This window comes from Bos grunniens, chromosome 16 (genome assembly GCF_055505025.1).
Source record: "Bos grunniens cultivar Pamir isolate PY7600 chromosome 16, Bosgru_T2T1.0, whole genome shotgun sequence".
NCBI lineage: Eukaryota > Metazoa > Chordata > Mammalia > Artiodactyla > Bovidae > Bos > Bos grunniens.
The window spans coordinates 53,398,901-53,416,813 of record NC_141180.1 but is presented as its reverse complement, the minus strand read 5'-3'; the positions used below and the strand labels follow the sequence as shown (position 1 = coordinate 53,416,813).

General features: G+C 44.2%; 1 protein-coding gene across 1 annotated transcript in view; it reads left to right on the top strand.

Moving 5' to 3' along the window:
* The first annotated feature begins 3,971 nt into the window (after positions 1-3,971).
* Positions 3,972-17,913, top strand: part of CNIH3 (cornichon family AMPA receptor auxiliary protein 3) — a 179,363-nt gene continuing 165,421 nt past the window's right edge. Inside the window, exon 1 of the mRNA XM_086345158.1 lies at positions 3,972-4,090. The gene's annotated coding sequence lies outside the window, so the exon portion shown is untranslated. The remainder of the gene's footprint in view (positions 4,091-17,913) is intronic.

Genomic DNA, 17,913 nt, shown 5'->3' with positions numbered 1-17,913 from the left:
GGTAGGTCCCCACAGTTGCCTCTGACATTTGTTTAGTCTGTTTCATTGCTAATTTAATGCCTTCCATGTATATACCAATTTAATTGCTTCAACTTTGGATCTGTAACAATACTGAAAGAATTTCCTTATTTATCCAGTGTTTGTTCCTAGCAATATTTTATCTTTAAGGTATTTTTTAAAACATGCTGAATCTCATTAAGACTTGAGTGTTAGTTTTACACTTTCAGTTTTGGGGGAACTTTGCAGTTGCCTCTCAGACAATGATCTCCTTTCTTGGAATGCCTACCTGTTATTTGCGACTTGTTCCCACCTTATTCTGCTTGTTTCTTTTTAAATAATGGTCTTATTGTTCCCAACTGTCAGGATCTTGAGACATGTCCTATATGTATTTGCATTCTGCTTAATATTTAGTACAGCATCTTATACAGAGAAAGTATTTAATAGGTATTTGTCAATTGGAATAAAAAGATAGATTTCTTGATCTCCTTCTGTTCTTTGCCATCTTAATGCCCAGATGTAGACTGATGCCCTATGTGTTTTTTAAAAAGGAGATTTGGAAACCTATTTGAGTCCACTTGATATTACAAGGTGGGTTTCCTGGATGGCTCAGAGGCAAAGAATCTGCCTGCCAATGCAGGAGACACGGGTTCGATCCCTGGGTCTAGAAGATCCCCTGGAGGAGAAAATGGCAACACGCTCCAATATTCTTGCCTGGGAAATCCATGGACAGAGGAGCCTGGTGGGCTACAGTCCATGGGGTTACAAAGAGTTGGACATGGCTTAGCAACTAAAACAGCAAAAAGCAATGTTATAAGGCATGAGTGACTCAAGTCATAGGAGAAGGCAGACGTGGGTGAATGGGAAGGAAGGGAACTACTAGTTCAAGAAGGAAAATACAAATGAAAATGCCAAGACAGGTATTACTATATTGAGCATAAAAGTTTAAGTTTTTCAAATAAAGTCATTATATCGATGGTTCAGAGTCTATCAGAGCAGCATTACTTAGTCTTGCCCACCCTAAAAGCAGCCTCCCTGACAACAGAACCCAATTATTTCAGCTACAGTTTAGAGGTGGAGTGAAGTGACAGGCTTCTAATAGGGGCTAATCAGTTCTGCCCACGTTCCTGTATGAAACTGTGTTCAGATGAAACTCAATGGGTTTCAGTGACAATGAATAGTAAGGTAATGCCCACTGTGTGTGGCAAAGAGACTGCAGTTTCACTGGCCATCAGTGAGGTCAGGAAAGCTGGCAGAAGGGGATGTAGGAACGTGGACATGCATCCCCATTCATTCACATCAGCTCTGGCCTTCCCCTTGTTCCCCCCTTTCCAAGGCTCTGCCCAGGGTCAATCACCTCCTGACCCACGTCTTCCACTCCAGGTGTGCTGGGGTAGGTGTACTTGTTGTACATTCCCACACCACGCTATGTTTCCATACTACCCCGTGCTTCCTGAGACTGTAGCCCTAAAACCACTGAACCGTAACTGCCCATTTACTTCATTGTCTCTCTCAGGGGTAGGACTGTGTCTTCTTCATCTCTGAATAAAATGCTGTTGGGCTGCACCCCACAGGCCTGAAACCCTTGTCACTGCCCAGCCACACAACCAAAGGAAGAGCCTAGAGATGGCAACTGAGACCTCAGTGATCTATTGGATAGGGAATGTTTAAACTTCTGAAGCAAGGTCCTGGGGTGACCGTGTAAGGCAGACAGCAGACAGGACACAGCAGCAGTCTTTGCTGCTCTGGTGGAGGAGAAGGAGTCTATAGTGGGAACTGACATCAGGTTGGCTCACCAGTTATCAGGGAAACCAGCAGAGCGGCACATCCCTCATAGCCCCTCCGGTTAATCACCTGGGCCAATGTTTTCCCTTTGATAAACTATCGTAGTGGCGCTGTTCTGATCTGAACAGTGATTGATGAGGACAACCCGTGGCTGGGGCCAGAGGGCAAGTATGCAGGCAGGTACTGATTAGGAGGGAAGGTCAGTCGTTTGACTAGGGTGCAGGTGAAGCAGAGACTGGTTGGGAAGGGGATGCACAGAGAGCAAGAGAGCCACCAACTTATTTATTTATGGCTGTGTTGGGTCTTTATTGCTGTGTGCTGTGTGAGCTTTCTCTCATTGTAGCAAGTGGGGCTACTCTGCAGTTGCAGTGTTTGGACTTCTGATTGCTGTGGCTTCTCTTGCTGCGGAGCACTGGCTCTAGGGCACACAGGCTTCAGTAGTTGTGGCACGTGGGCTCAGTAGTTGTGGCTCTTGGGCTCTACAGCAAGGTTGTGATGCATGGACTTAGTTGCTCCGAGGCATGTAGAAGCTTCTGGGATCAGGGATCAAACCTGTGTCTCCTGCATTGGCAGGTGGTTTCTTTACCACTGAGTCACCAGGGAAGCCCTGAGAACTGCCATCTTGATTGGCCTGACTGTACAAATGCTTAGCACACTGTGGTGGTGATGAGTGTTCAAGATGTACCTGTAGGAAGACCATGAGGATTACAGGAAGATGGGGTGACTTTGAGATGCTCGCTCACCTGGCTGTTATAGGACAGGCACATCCTTGATGACAGAGATGCTAAGGCTTTCTCCAGCCTACAAATATTACACATCTGGAACTCTAGGCACAGGTAAGTTGAATGCAGACTACCCTGGGATTTTTACCATCGTAGATACTCGGTTGGAGAGAGATGTGAAAGTGTGCTTGCTTTACGGGGGCTCTCAGGAGCTTATTTGGCTCTTCTGGACACGTGGACTTCTCACCAGTTGGCTTGTTTCCTGCCATCTTTGCCTAGTGGTGCTGCTTAGCCTGTAAGATGCAGATTGGTTTTCTTCTCCCCTGGCAAGAATTCCTTGCTGTTTCACTCCCATACCCAGATCTGGCTGGGAGGCCTCCAGTGGGGGGTGGCCATGTTGTGAGTTAGTTTGAGGTTTGGGGGACCCAGCTCATTCACCAGGATTTGCTCTCTTTAGACTGCGGGCATCTCTCCACTCCCACTGTTCTCCTACCATAGCGCCCCCTACTAAAAATCTGTGCTCCTCTCCGAGGTAGTGCTCCCTAAAATTGGGTGTATATTCTTTCAGTCTTTTTTCTATGCATTTACACATGGAACATCAAAAGTGGAGTTCAAATTCTGTTTTTTCTTCTTTTTACAAATGAGGTCATACTACAGATTCTTTGGTTCTAGGGTCTTTCTTCCTTCTTTTATTTCCTTTCTTCCTCCACTTATTTCCTTCCCTCTCTCCCCTCCTTCCTTCCCTCTCTCCCCTCCTTCCTTCCTCTCTCTCTCCCTTCCTTTCCCTCCTAACAAAATGGATGTTTATAAGGAATTATCTCCCTCTGCTAAGGGCATATAAACTACTTAATTTGCATTCAAATAATTGTCACCTCTGTAGGAAGCATCCATTTGCTGCAGGTCAACTATGCAGTTTGTTGAGGATTAATTAACCGTGTAGTTTTCCAAAGTTTCTCTCTTTTCTCTCCATAGGCACAAATAATCCACCTTGGGGGGAGGGGTAGAAAAGCATTTCAGAGACCAAAGGGCAAGAGTCTCCGTTGTGAACATGCTGTTTATGCCCTGGATTTCTTGTTCTCTGCTCAATTCCTATCTGTTCCCTGGCCCTGAACACCCTCTACTGTTCTGCCTGGAAGCACGGCCTGACCTTGCCTGGGCGAAACCTGACTGAAGAAGCGTCTCTGCCTGCCTTTGTGCACATTCACCTTGGAAAGATGTAAAAATGATCAAACAGTTGGATAGGGTTCTTAGGGCAGATCCACGTTTCTGTGAATGAATAACATTTATTCAATATTTACTCTGTGCCAGGCATAGTTATAAATGCTTTACATGTATTAACTCAGTTAATCCTCCCAACCTTTTACAGTGGATTCTATCATGCTCCTTATTTTACAGATGAGGAAAATGAGGCTCAGAGAGGTTGAGCCACTTCCCTCAGGATGCACAGTGAATTATGGAGAAAAGATCTGAACATGAGCAGTCTGACTCCAGATCCTGTGCTCATAGTGTGGAAAGTGTTGCCTCCAGATGTAATTACAGTTTAATGAAGACAACATTTCAGTCACTGTGGGAAGAACTTGGATTCGGTAAGGCCTTTAATGGTCCTTTTTTGCAGATTCAGGACAAAGCTGGCCAGTGCTGTTTTAAAGATCTAGGAACACTTCCTTTGGAGGCTCCATCCTACATCATTTAAAAAAATAAAATGTTACAGGAAATGTAATTTTTTTGGCTGTAAACACTTGGAAGACCTGTAAGAAATAATTTTGCTTTCAAAGCAATCAAGCTATGAACAATTTACTTAATTCACTATTGGTTGTAGTTTCTCATTTACACTTGGAATTTTTGTGAAGAAAGAAAGCCTAAACTGCAGATTGTTTCTAAGCATAATGAAAATTTTATGAATATTAATTTAACAAATGAGGCTGACATAATATTACATTTTGTAGGCATGTAGTTAAGTATTTATTGATTGTGGTGTTGTAGTATTCTTTTCATAGTTTATATATATATATATATATATATATGTGTGTATATACACATACATACACTTTTAAAAAATAATCCTAAACTTTTCTCTTGCCCTTGAATGGACTTGTAGACCCAACACTGTGGCTGTGAGACCTAATGAATATTTTGAATCATTCATGTTCCTGGCCATACTCCATGTCTGCTTGCTCCTCGCAGCTGATCATAAGTAGGCAGAATAACTGCCCCTCCACCCCAGGTGACTCTCTGTAAGGCCCCTCCTACTCCAGATGTGTTGCTCACTGGCAGCTGGTGAAGTTTTACAGGGACTCAGCTACGACTGATGAGGAAGAGTGGCTATAACTTACAGCAGACCCAGCGTGTTGATTTTATCACGATGTGCTCCCTCATTCAGTTCTTCCAATCCATTGCCTGCAGTCTTGAGGCATTCGCTTTCTTTCCGTGAATCACGCCAAGGAGAAACTGCCCCACCTGTCGCTGGGTTTTCCAGTCTTTTTGCATCGCTCACCCTTGTCTTTGTAATGGCTCCTCTCTGCTTTACTGTGTCCTCTGCCAGGTCATCTGGAACAGCACAGTGGTTGCAAGGTGGCTTTGGAAATCAGACATCCTAATCCTCACAGCCCACTTGGTGAACGGTCGCAGAGGTAGAATGTGGGGTGGAGACTGTGAAAGGAGATGAGGAGCACCCAGGAACCACTTTTCTTACTTCATATTATCATTTCAACCCTGTGCTGCAATTTCTGAAAGATGGAGGTATCATTTTCAGCTTTTCAAGTCAGCTAATTACACTGCTGTGAGCTAGTAAAATAATTAATAAATGTTAACATTTGCATGTCATTTTAATTAAGAAATAAATGTCTTTAAATGAAAAAGTGCCTGCCAGCTTATACATTAATTACCAGAGTACTGAAAGTACCCTTTGCAAGGTGGTTCCCAAAGTACCCTGGGAAAATGAGCTGTCAATCACTTTTTGCTTGTATGAGTCACAGTGATGTCTTTCTTTGGAGTTCAAACTGCCAGCCAGGTTATGAGAGGGGGTGCTAACCCTGATAAGAGGAGAACAGTCATCTCAATTCTCTATATAGTTGGGGTGGTAGCAGACAATTGGGGCTCTATGCAGTTTTACTTCCATGGATGTTTCTGTTAATAATACCTTCTGATTTCTACTTTTTTATCATAAAAGGAAGTGATAGGGTCTTCCCTGGTGGTCCAGTGCTTAAGAATCTGCCTGCCAATGCAGGGGACGCAGGTTTGATCCCTGGTTTCGGAAAATCCCACATACCGTGGGGCAATTAAGCCTGTGTACCACAACTGCTGAGCCCGTGCTGTAGAGCCTGTGCTCTGCAACAAGAGAAGCCACTGCAAGAAGCCTGTGTACCACAGCTAGAAAAAAGCCCACATGCGGAAACAAAGACCCTCCTCTGTCCAGGAGATTTCCAAGGCAAGAATACTGGAGTGGGTTGCCATTTCCTTCTCCTAGGATCTTCCCGATGCAGGGATCAAACCCAGGTCTCCTGCATTGCAGGAAGTGTCCTGCATTACAGGAGGATTCTTTATTGACTGAGACACCAGGGAAGCCTGATGAAGGCCCATCATAGCCAAAAATAAATAAATAAGAGAAAGAAAAGTTGAAAAAGAGATGGCAATGCTTTGTCATATCATGAAATTAACTTCTCTGTGCTTGGTCTTCTATTCTTTACATTTTGCCAGGGTTTTCACACAGTCCCTATTAGATAATCAAGTGTAGGCTCTCAGGAGCAGGAATTAGGTCTATCTAGATTGCTCCTCTTTTATAAGATTTTCTCATTTTTTATTTTAAAGAAACATTTTAAAAGCTGTGAAATATAACACAATTAAGAAAAATGCATGAAAGTTAAAAGAAGATTTAAAAAGTTATTATATGGCAAATACTCAGGTCAAAAGTAGACTGTTGCTAGCATATCGAAACCTCATGCTTATCTCTTTCTAATTTTCTATCTCCCTGAATGTAACCATCATCTTGACTTTGATGGTTATCATGTCTTTGCTTATTTTTCCCCAGTAGTTTTGCCACTTAAGTGTGAATCCCTAAACACCAAATTTTAGTTCCACTTGTTTTTGAACTTTGTATAATCCTGGAGTAGGTTTCACTCAGCACTGTACTTGCAAAATTCATCCATATTGTCAGGTGTAGCATTGATGTATTAATTTTTACTATGGTACATCATGGAAGAACTCAACCACAATTTATTTATCCATTTTTACTCTTGGTGGACATTTGCCTCATGACAATGATGCTGCTGTGAACATTCTTTCTTGTACGTGTCTTTTGGTGTGCATCTTATGCATATGTGATTCTATTTCTAGGTAATTCCAAACCTACGACGAAATTTTTGGGTTACAGGCTGAGCCTATTAGTAGTCAAGATTGCAAACGGTTTTCCAAAGTGACTGAACCATTTTGCACACTCTTCAGTAACATCAGGGACCTTCTGTTGTTCCATGTTTTCTCCAGCACTTGGTGTTACCAGATTTTTTTAGATTTAACCATCCAAGTGAGAGCTTAGTGATATCTTGTTGTGACTTTAGTGTATATTCCTGTCTTGATTAATGATATTAGGCACCTTTTCATAAGTTTATTGGCCACTAGGGAATCCTCTTTGGTGGAACATCTTTTCAAGTCTTTTGCCCTTTTTTTCTACTCAGTTCTTTGTTGTTTTTTTTTAAATTTTTAATTGACTTTTAGTAGTTTTATTTATAGTCTGGTTATGATCCCTTTATCAGTCAAATGTATTGAAGCTACCTTCTCTCACCCTGGTTTGTCTTTTCACTCTCTTCTGCCTTCCAAAACAGAAGTTCTGAATTTTGATAAATAGAAGTTCTTAATTGCAATGTATTCCAATGAATCCTTCTTTTCTTGTGTAGTTTGTAGGTTTCCTTTCTTGGTTGTAAATGGATTCTCTTATATTATTATTGTTATTTTTAAAAATAAATTTATTTTTGGCGGCATTGGGTCTTTGTTGCTGCACGTGGGCTTCCTCTACTTACTTCCTCTAGTTGTGTGAGTGGGCTTCTCTTGTTGCTGATCACAGGCTCTAGGTGCATGGGCTTTAGTTGTTGCAACATATGGACTCAGTAGATGTGGCTTAAGGGCTTGTTGCCCAGGGTGTGTGGAATCTTCTCGGACCAGGGGTTGAACCCATGTCCCCTACATTGGCAGGCAGATTCCCAACCTCTGGACCACCAGGGAAGTCCCCTCTTGTATTATTTTTAAAAGTTTAAACTTTTTTGCCTTTTTCTTTTCATATTTAGATCTACAGTTCACCCAGAACTAATCTTAGTGAATGGTATGAGAGGAAATAAAGTTTTTTTTTTTCCTTTATGTCCAATTGATCTAGTCCCTTTATTGAGAAGACTGTCTTTCCCCCATAACTCTGATATTTATGCTGAGGTCACAGTTCTCCCAGGCTATTGCCTATCAGCGCCTGAGCACAAAGGGTACTAAAGCCTCATTTCTGTCCATGTGGGATACCTCTAATGGGGGTATTTGCTTGGAGACTACTCATCGGCCTACTGAGACTTTCTCAGGACTCCACTGTGGTCAGAGGCTCTTCGTACCCAGGCTTCCTTCCACCCCTCACAGGTGTCAGACCTACAGGGGGTCCAGAGGCTCTCTCCACCTTCTGCCACTCCCTCCTTCTCTCTTTATCCTTCATATGCTGTCCCTCTCCCTACCATTGCCCTCCCCCCACCCCAGTCAACATCTTGCAAATCTAATCCCATCTTGGCTTGGTTCCTTGGAGGACCTGAACTGATACAGAGTGGGAAGATCTTCGAGTAAGAGACAGTCATAATTCAGTGTCAAGATGACAAAAAACTGGGCTGAGTTCAGGGCAAAAGAGACTGGATGAGGAGAATGAATTGAAGGACTTTCTGAAAATAGAGTGAATGGAAACTGTGCTTGACAATGTGAAGGGCAAGGGAGGGGGTGGAGTTGAAGGTGACTAAGACTGATACTAAATCATTGCGTCATGGAGGTGGAGCTCATTCCAGGGAACCAGCAACGACACTTCCCTCATAGCTCAGTTGATAAGGAATCTGTCTGCAATGCAGGAGACCCCAGTTCGATTCCTGGATCGGGAAGATACACTGGAGAAGGGATAGGCTACCCACTCCCGTATTCTTGGGCTCATTGCCTCATGGAGGTGGAGCTCATTCCAGAGAACCATCAATGACACTTCCCTCATAGCTCAGCTGGTAAAAAATCTTCCTGCAATGCGGGAGACCTGGGTTTGGTCCCTGGGTCGGGAAGATCCCCTGGAGAAGGAAAAGGCTACCCACTCCAGTATTCTGGCCTGGAGATTGTATAATCCATGGGATCTCAAAGAGTCAGACACGACTGAGTGACCTTTGCTTTCACTCAATGACACTAGTTCTATGCTAATTAAGGGATTATTTTGTGATAAAAAATTAATAGCAATGTTAAATTACATTTGTATTGGATCTAACAGTTTACTGAGTGCCTTTGTACTTTATCTCCCTTTTTAACAATAGGGGAGGAGGGGGAAACATGTAAGGGAGGTCCTATTTGTCTTTCTTTTCGTGTGGTCTTTACTGCCACCCCTCTCACTTCTTTTTCCAAGGGCTGAAGATTCAATTGAAGGAATTGATCAGGTAAGGCCATTTCTAGTCAAGGTAGTGTAGTCGCTACCTTTTGGTCAAGGTAGTGTTAGCTCATGGCAAGCCTGTGTATGGTGGGAGAGGTCTTAAGACAATGTGATGGTTGGAGAGGGGAGGAGGGTCTGGGATCTATGTTGATTTGGTTGGAAGACACCATATTTCAGAATACTTAGGGATGGTGACTTCACACGGGGAGCTAAAATGCTGATTTTTAGGGGTCATTGTCAAGAAATGGAGAGAGACATGAAGGAAAGTGGAAAGTGTCAATGAGAGGGAAAGACCATTATAAGTGGGCCAGCAGAGGGACAGTAATGTATTAAAATGTTTAAACAGGGTTGCATGGAGTATGCATGTGTGTGTGTATACATATATTCTAACCTCGGGTACGGTAATGAAAAAAAGAATTAGATGGAGAGAAGAGAAGTGTGAAAGATGTTTGGAATTAGAAAGATTCCAACGAACTTTAAGATCCTTGAGACTGACAGCCATTAATGTAGGCTCAGTCAGCTGGTCCATCTCAAGCATCTCCCGTAGCTGCTAGGCTCTACAGATGCTGTGTCTGGGAAGAAAGCTAGACTTTGAAGTTCCTTTCCATTCTAGGATTGGACAGACAGGTATTTATTTAAAAGAGCCATATGGTTCAAGGGAGTTTCTAAGTTTATACAGTTGGGTACCAGGTTTCAGTCTAAATTTGAGCTCTGGCTTTCTGCTTTCCTGTTGGCCCTGGATTGAGAATAGCCTCTCATTTACCAGCCATCTGGTCCCTCCAAAATCTCTCCTGCTGAGTGGTGTCTCCAAATATCTTCCCAGAGAGAGGACAGAATCTCCAATAAAATCTGGAAGGTGAATGTATATTTTTCCACTAGGGGATCCATAGGTGGAATCCTGGGGAGGAATAGGTCTCCATGTTGAAAGGATCCATGTGACATGAATCACATTGATATTGATTTGATAGAGTGGGCTCCCTTGAGCAGTCACATGTTGAAGTGTGCCCTGTATGGGGAGTTCATGCCTATGCAGGCTTGGTGCTAATTATTCATCATCTAGCATCAATAAACATTTATAAGTGCCTGCTATGAGCAAGGCAGTGGTGGCACAAAGAGGCAGAAGAGTCCCATCAGAGATTGTACACCATTGTACCATATGTACAATGTCACACCAGATTGTACCATATCATTTGTTAGAAAAGATGACAAAACTAGAGAACAATTTAGCTTTGACCGTAACAATAATTATTTTCAGGAAAAGAATTCATTATTATCTCCATCAGTACCACATCTGGATAGAAGAGGTAAAGTTGTCACCAGGGCTTGTAGAGATGAAAGTGAAAGTTGCTTCGTCGTGTCTGACTCTTTGCAATCCCATGGGCTGTAGCCCACCAGGCTCCTCTGTCCATAGAATTTTCCAGGGAAGAATGCTGCAGTGGGTTGCCATTGCCTTCTCCAGGGAATCTTCCCAATATTTCCTGCATTGGCAGGCAGATTCTTTACCACTGTGCCACCTGGGGAGCCATCAAGGGGGCTTGTAGAGATCAGATCAGATCAGATCAAATCAGTCGCTCTGTCATGTCCGACTCTTTGCGACCCCATGAATCACAGCACGCCAGGCCTCCTTGTCCATCACCAACTCCTGGAGTTCACTCAGACTCACGTCCATCGAGTCAGTGATGCCATCCAGCCATCTCATCCTCTGTCGTCCCCTTCTCCTCTTGCCCCCAATCCCTCCCAGCATCAGAGTCTTTTCCAATGAGTCAACTCTTCACATGAGGTGGCCAAAGTACTGGAGTTTCAGCTTCAGCATCATTCCTTCCAAAGAAATCCCAGGGCTGATCTCCTTCAGAATGGACTGGTTGGATCTCCTTGCAGTCCAAGGGACTCTCAAGAGTCTTCTCCAACACCACAGTTCAAAAGCATCAATTCTTCGGCGCTCAGCCTTCTTCACAGTCCAACTCTCACATCCATACATGACCACAGGAAAAACCATAGCCTTGACTAGACGAACCTTTGTAGAGAACTTAATGTTAATTACGCAGTTAACTTTCTCTGCTTTCCATACCCTGGCCTTGACAACCCAGCATTTTGGACCTGGTGAGAGCAGGTCAAAATGAATTCAAGGGCTAACTAGAAGAGGATGCATGGATGCTTAATTGCTTCAGTCATGACTGATTCTTTACGACCCCATGGACTGTAACCCGCCAGGCTCCTCTGTCCATGAGAAGTTACAAAATGGGCCCATGGGGCCAGAGATGCTGAAAAGAATTGAACGGAGCTGTTACCACGTGGTTTGCTGGGGGAAGTCTGGAGTTTGGGGGCTGGGGGTGGAGACGTGAGTCTCAAGCCCGTCCTTCTAAGCACCAGATGGCAGAGCCACCTCACTGCACTCTGCCTGCTGCCTGGCCCATGTGCCTGCATGGTGCTGGCCTGCTGTGTCTCACACCAGGATGCCTTTATCTGCTGGGAGGAATAATTATAGTTGAAACAAATGCATGGCAATACCTGGATGGATACAGCTCAATTGACTCCTGACAGGTCTCTGGCTAAGAGAGCCTGAAGCAGTTGCAGTTCTAGAAGAGCAAGTGGGGAGCAGAGGGGTGAGTGGGTAGGATAGTGTAGGACTAAGCACGTGATGGGTAGACTCTTTTGTCTCCTCTTACAGATGCCCCTAAGTCTGTGTGTGGGCAGGTCTGGAAATGAAAAAAGTAATTTCTTCCATTCAGTAGAGGTATGCTGTGCTGTGCTTTGTTGCTGAGTCATGTCTTGATTCTTTTTGACCCCACAGATTGTAGTTCGCCAGGCTCCTCTGTCCATGGATTCCCCAGGCAAGAATACTGGAGTGGGTTTCCATGCCCTCCCTCCTCCGGGGGATCTTCCCAACCCAGGGATCAAACCCAGGTCTCCCGCATTGCAGGCGGATTTGTTACCAGCTGAGCTACCAGGGTAGCTCTCAAAAGAGGTATTCTCATCACCAATAGTCAGGCTGTCAAGCTGGTGACCATTCCCGGATATATTCTTTGCAATGCTGGAGACTCCTCTTCATATACGTGTGTGCATGCTCAGTCGCTTCAGTCGTGTCCAACTCTTTGTGACCCTGTGGACTATAGCCCGCCAGACTCTTCTGTCCATGGGATTCTCCAGGCAAGAATACTGGAGTGGATTGCCATGCCCTCCTCTATGGGATCTTCCCAACCCAGGGATTGAACCTGTGACTCCTGTGTCTCCAGCATTGCTGGAGGATTCTTTACCCACTGAGCCACAAGGCAAGCACCTCTCTCTGTACAGCAGGGGAGTTTCTAGGAGTTGAAGACCTGAGTGTATGGGAGGGGCCACGCTGCAATAGTTTTTCTCTTGCAAAAATTTTAAACCAGTCTTTACTTGTAATTTCAGTTTGTACTGTCCAGCTGCATTCCTTGAATCACTGTCAGGTCCCAACCAGACCTCCCAGCTGGCATCATCCTTGCAGCCAAGCGCAGGAGAGGGCGGTGGATGGATTATGCCCTCTGCTCTCCAGGACTAAGGCTGGACATTTTCTGGGCTTGTCTGGTAGGCATGATCCTAAGGAGAGCATGAACGCAGCTCCACCCTTCTTGCATTCTTTGCTCCAGGCCCTCCGATCCATCTAGTATCCAGAAGGAAACTTGGCTCGCTCCAGAGCCTCCACACCTGCAATTCCCCAACTTGGGGCTTTCTCTCCTTGCTTCTTATACCCACTCGGTTAGGGGAAGCACACTGACTGAAACCACCTACCTTGGCCAGGCACCTTGGTGACCATTTGCGTGAGTTATTTTATGACAGGAGGTCCTCGTAAGGAACATGGAACTAATATGCCACCACCAACCAGAAGAGTTTGGGAAAGGTCAAAAGGCGACACCACTGTTTGACTACCTCCCAGAATCCTTCTCGCTGACATCTGTCTTGGCTGAGCAATGTGTGCGCCACTAGGAAGGACTCAGTCAGAATGATTGGCCAGAAACAGCCTGGAAACTAACACCATCGCCATAAAACCCGAAACTTTGAGCCACGTGGCAGAGCAGTTCTCCTGGCTTCCCTTACCCTCCTGCTCTCTGCCTGGGTGCCCCTTTCCCATTAAAACCTCTTGCTTTGTCAACATATGTGTCCCTTCAGACAATTCACTTCTGAGTGTTAGACAAAGCCCAATTTGGGACCCTGGAAGGGATCCCCCTTCCTGCAATGATGCCACCACATCGGGTTAACTCCTACTCCTCATTAGAACCGGAGGTTAGTATTGAACCCTCTAGGAAGGCTGAGTCAGCCGGCCTGGGGCCTGTGCTCTCATGGCCGCCCTGCTTCTCCTCTTTGTGTGCCCAGGTGCTCAGTTGTGTCCACCTCTCTGTGATCCCCTGGACTGAGCTCACCAGGCTTCTCTGTCCATGGGATTCTCCAGGCAAGAGGACCGAGTGGGTTGCCATTCCCTTCTCCATGGGGTCTTCCCGACCCAGGGATCAAACTCGGGTCTCCCGCATGGCAGGCAGAGTCTTTATCATCTGAGCCACCAGGGAAGCCCCGTTTTACACATGACAGTGCAGATATGTCAATGCTATTCTCTCAATTTGTCCCATCCTCTCCTTCCTCCCTCCCTTGTATCTTGTCTGGGGCTCTTCATATGACAGATGTTTTCAAACTGATTTAGGGACTTCTAGCATGTGGGCAATGGCACCCCATTCCAGTACTCTTGCCTGGGAAATCCCATGGACGGAGGAGCCTGGTGGGCTGCCAGTCCATGGGGTCGCTAAGAGTTGGATACGACTGAGCGACTTCACTTTCACTTTCCACTTTCATGCATTGGAGAAGGCAATGGCAACCCACTCCAGTGTTCTTGCCTGGAGAATCCCAGGGACGGGGGAGCCTGGTGGGCTGCCGTCTGTGGGGTCCCACAGAGTCGGACACGACTGAAGGGACACAGCAGCGGCGGCAGCAGCAGCAGCATGTGGGCCACAGTACAATCCAAGAGCAGGCATGGAGCAAGCCATTGGCTTTCCTCCTTTCTTGCCTGTTGTGTACCGTGTAATGCTGTGGAGGACCAGGCTGAGACAGTGTGCTGGCTTGCAGGCATCCCTTGAGCCTTGATTTTTATTCCTTTCACCATTCAGCTGTGGCTTCTCTCATAATGGTTTCACCAAAGTACCATTTTCCAGTTGAAAAGAGAACTAAAGAGGTAGAAATCAAGATACGAGAGAGAATGAAACACTTCTGGATACTTATTTTTAGTAAAATTGGCATAAATAACTAGATTGTAAGATTGGGGACTGGGAGCGAAAAGACTTGTTTGTCTCTGTCTTTGAATAGATCTGGAATCTGATCCTATAGTCTTCCATCTACCAAGTAGTATTGGAGTTACGAGAGAGCCACTATTTAGTTTTGCTCAATTTTTTTCTAAAATATTTATAGTGAAACAAGAAGTAGAAGAAGAATGGGCACCTAGCATCTGCCAACCACTGTGCTGTGTATTTTACTGGGTCATCATCTCATTTAATTGTTTTGATTAAATATTGAGTAGCTTCAAAGAGTTGGCAAAGTGTCTCTGCTTTTGAATATGCTATCTAGGTTGGTCATAACTTTCCTTCCAAGGAGTAAGTGTCTTTTAATTTCATGGCTGCAGTCACCATCTGCAGTGATTTTGGAGCCCAAAAAAATAAAGTCTGACATTGTTTCCACTGTTTCCCCATCTATTTCCCATGAAGTGATGGGACTGGATGCCATGATCTTTGTTTTCCGAATGTTGAACTTTAAGCCAACTTTTTCACTCTCCACTTTCACTTTCATCAAGAGGCTTTTGAGTTCCTCTTCACTTTCTGCCATAAGGGTGGTGTCATTTGCATATCTGAGGTTATTGATATTTCTCCCGGCAATCTTGATTCCAGCTTGTGTTTCTTCCAGTCCAGCGTTTCTCATGATGTACTCTGCATATAAGTTAAATAAGCAGGGAAGAATTGATGCTTTTGAACTGTGGTGTTGGAGAAGACTCTTGAGAGTCTCTTGGACTGCAAGGAGATCCAACCAGTCCATTCTGAAGGAGATCAGCCCTGGGATTTCTTTGGAAGGAATGATGCTAAAGCTGAAAGTCCAGTACTGTGGCCACCTCATGAGAAGAGTTGACTCATTGGAAAAGACTCTGATGCTGGGAGGGATTGGGGGCAAGAGGAGAAGGGGACGACAGAGGATGAGATGGCTGGATGGCATCACTGACTCGATGGACGTGAGTCTGAGTGAACTCCAGGAGTTGGTGATGGACAGGGAGGCCTGGCGTGCTGCAATTCATGGGGTCGCAAAGAGTTGGACATGACTGAGCGACTGAACTGAGCTTCAAAGAGTATTCATAAAATATATGTGATGTGTAGAGAACTATAATAGTGGACACCTGTGTTCAGCTTTACTTTTGAAATCCCCTGTGTGCCTCCCCTGGCAGCATCCTGCTTCTTCAGATGTAGTCATTTTTCTTTCAGCTTCTGCCAGTCTGGGAGGTGTGAGATGGTATCCTGTTGTGGTTTTAATTTTTCTTTTCCCTCATTATGAATGACGTGAGCACATTTTCCTTTGGCTATGGCTATTTGTATTTCTTTTTCTGCAAAGAGCAGGTCTTTTGCCAATCTTTTTCTATTGGGATCTGTATCTTTTTGTAATAGATTTGTGGGAATTCTTTGTGTATTTTAGATACTACGGGCTATAGACTGAGTGTTTGCTCATGCTCAGTCACTCAGTCGTGTCCAACTCTTTGGGACCTTTTGTACTGTAGCTCGCCAGGCTCCTCTGTCCATGGGATTTCCCAGGCAAGAATACTGGAGTGGGTTGCCATTTCCTACTTCAGGGGATCTTCCTGACCCAGGAATCGAACCCATCTCTCCTGCTTTGGCCAGTGGATTCTTTACCGCTGAGTCACCTGAGAAACCCAGATTGAATATTTGTGTCCCTTTAAAATTCAGATGTTGAAGCCTAATCCACAGTGTGATGATGATTGAGGTAGGGCTTTTGGGAGGTGATTAGGTCATGAAGATGGAACCCTCCTGAATGGGATGAAAAAGATATCCAGGAGAGAGCCCTGGTCCCTTCCATCGTGTGAGGACGCAGGGAGAGCATGACTGACTAGGACTAGGAAGTGAGTTCTGACCAGGCAGAGTCTATAGCCACTTCACTCTTGGACTTCACAGTCTCAAAAATGGTGAGAAATTAATTTCTGTTGTTCGTAAACCATTCAAACTGTGGTATTTTGTCACACAGCCTGAATGGAGTGAGACAATAGCCCAACTATATGTTGCAACAAGTAGCTTCTCTTTTCACTCTCTTTACATGTTTTTTGGTGAACAGGCATCATAATTTTAGCTTAGTACATTTACCAAACTTTCCCTTATATGGTTTAGCTTTTGGTGCCATTTCTGTTCAGTTGAGGTTATGAACATATGGGCTGTATTATCTTCTAAATGTTTCATAGTTTGGCCTTTCATGTTAAAGTCTTCAGTTTATCTGGAATTGATTTTTTTTTTAAAGTTGAACTATAGTTGATTTACAATAGTATGTAAGTTTCGGGCATATAACATAGTGATTCACAATTTTTAAGGTTATATTCTGTTTATAGTTATTTAAAATATCAGCTATTTCCCCTGAGTTGTACAGTATGTCTTTGTAGTTTATTTATTTCGTACACAGTAGCTTGTATCTCCTAATCCCCTGCCCCTATTTTGCCCCTCCCCACTTACCTCTCCCTTCTGGCAACCACTAGTTTGTTCTCTTTGTGAATCTGTTTCTTTTTAGATTCCACATATAAGTGATAACATACAGTATTTGTCTTTCTTTTTCTGACTTTTTGCATCAAGCATAATACCCTCCAAGTCCAAACCCATCCATGTTGCAAATGGAAAAATTTTCTTCTTCTTTTTTTAGTGAAATAATTAGAAAGTATTTGCAAGTTATTGCAAATAGAAATCCTGCTGTGACTATTTCAGTGAATAAATGAGCATTTTCAAAATAGTATATCAGATAATTTCATTCTTTTTTGTGACTGAATAGTATTCCTGTGTGTGTGTGTCTAAGTATTCCATAACCCTAACCTGGTGGCTCAGTGGTAAAGAATCCACCTGTCAATGCAGGTACATGGGTTTGATCCCTGGGTCGGGAAGATCCCATGGAGAAGGAAATGGCAACCCACTCTGGTATTTTTGCCTGGGAAATCCCATGAATAGAGGAGGCTCATGGTGTACAGTCCATGGGGTCACAAAAGAGTTGGACACAACTTATGGACTAAAAAACAACGACAATTCACAACTGAGCCATGTAGTATGCTATGATTACTTTTTCTTTGCTGTAAAACTTTTTGCCTTGTTGGGCTGGTTAACATTCTTTGTACTTAACATTAATTCATTCTCCCTACTTGCTCCCAGTGTATGAAGCTACTCTTACCATGTAACTACATGAGGTAACTTTTTCAGTTTCCTCTTTTTGATGATTCTAGAGCCTCTGGCCTTCTCTAGACTAGATTACTTATGCCCTATGTGTACTGAACAGCCACTATCTTGATGACTTTTTTCACCATCATCTCAGAAATTTCCTTTGTCTTTCTTTTGTGTCTGCTGTCTTAACCAGGATCCTAAAATTTCTTGAAATAAAAAAGACATGATCATAGGGTAAAATGTAAATCATTGCTCCAGTTCTTTTACTCCATACTGCTGCTGCTGCTGCTAAGTCACTTTAGTCGTGTCCGACTCTGTGCGACCCCATAGACGGAAGCCCACCAGGCTTCCCCGTCCCTGGGATTCT